The sequence below is a fragment of the Apis dorsata genome, unplaced genomic scaffold (assembly GCF_000469605.1).
Source record: "Apis dorsata unplaced genomic scaffold, Apis dorsata 1.3 scaffold_221, whole genome shotgun sequence".
NCBI lineage: Eukaryota > Metazoa > Arthropoda > Insecta > Hymenoptera > Apidae > Apis > Apis dorsata.
Window position 1 is genome coordinate 330,737 of NW_006263503.1, and position 558 is coordinate 331,294.

At 52.7% G+C, this 558-nt stretch overlaps 1 long non-coding RNA gene across 1 annotated transcript in view; it reads left to right on the forward strand.

Annotated features, from left to right (window-relative positions):
• Nucleotides 1-495: 495 nt before the first annotated feature.
• The window catches only part of LOC116185600, a 14,560-nt gene continuing 14,497 nt past the window's right edge, over nucleotides 496-558 (forward strand). The window contains exon 1 of the long non-coding RNA XR_004150455.1: nucleotides 496-541. This is a non-coding gene — a long non-coding RNA (uncharacterized LOC116185600). The remainder of the gene's footprint in view (nucleotides 542-558) is intronic.

Sequence of the window (558 nt, forward strand, 5' to 3'; positions counted from 1 at the left end):
CCCCCTCTCCCTCTCCCCCCCTCTCTCTCTCTCTCGTTGGCGATCATTGCGTGCTCGAGAAGCCCTACGCCTCCTCTTCCTCTCCTCTCCTCTCCTCTCCTCTCTTCGCGAGCGAGGACAGACTTTGTAGTTACTTTCGTCGAAGGAAAAAGGGAGAGAGAGAGAGAGAGAGAGAAAAAAAAGAAGAACGAGCGTCTACATATTTCGAAAATGTCGTTGCTCGGCCGTATAGAGATTCCCCTAGGTGGACGGAGCCGCCGACTCTCCGCCGACCAAAGGAGATCCTCGACCAAATAAACGAGCATGGTTTTATGAGTTATCCGAGGACCGAGACTCGTTCATCGCGAGAAACATCGCGGACCGTTCCACTCGTCCGTTTATATTTTCGCTCTCTTCTCCCCCCCTCCTCTTTCGACGGGGTTCGACAGCCACGATCCCAGCTGTCCTATCCCTCGATTTTCGTTGTTCTCGAATTATTCTCCGTTGGAGAGGAAAAGGAAAGAGGAGGAGAGAGAGAGAGAGAGAGAGAGAGGAAAAGGAGGTAATTAATCGCGCGCG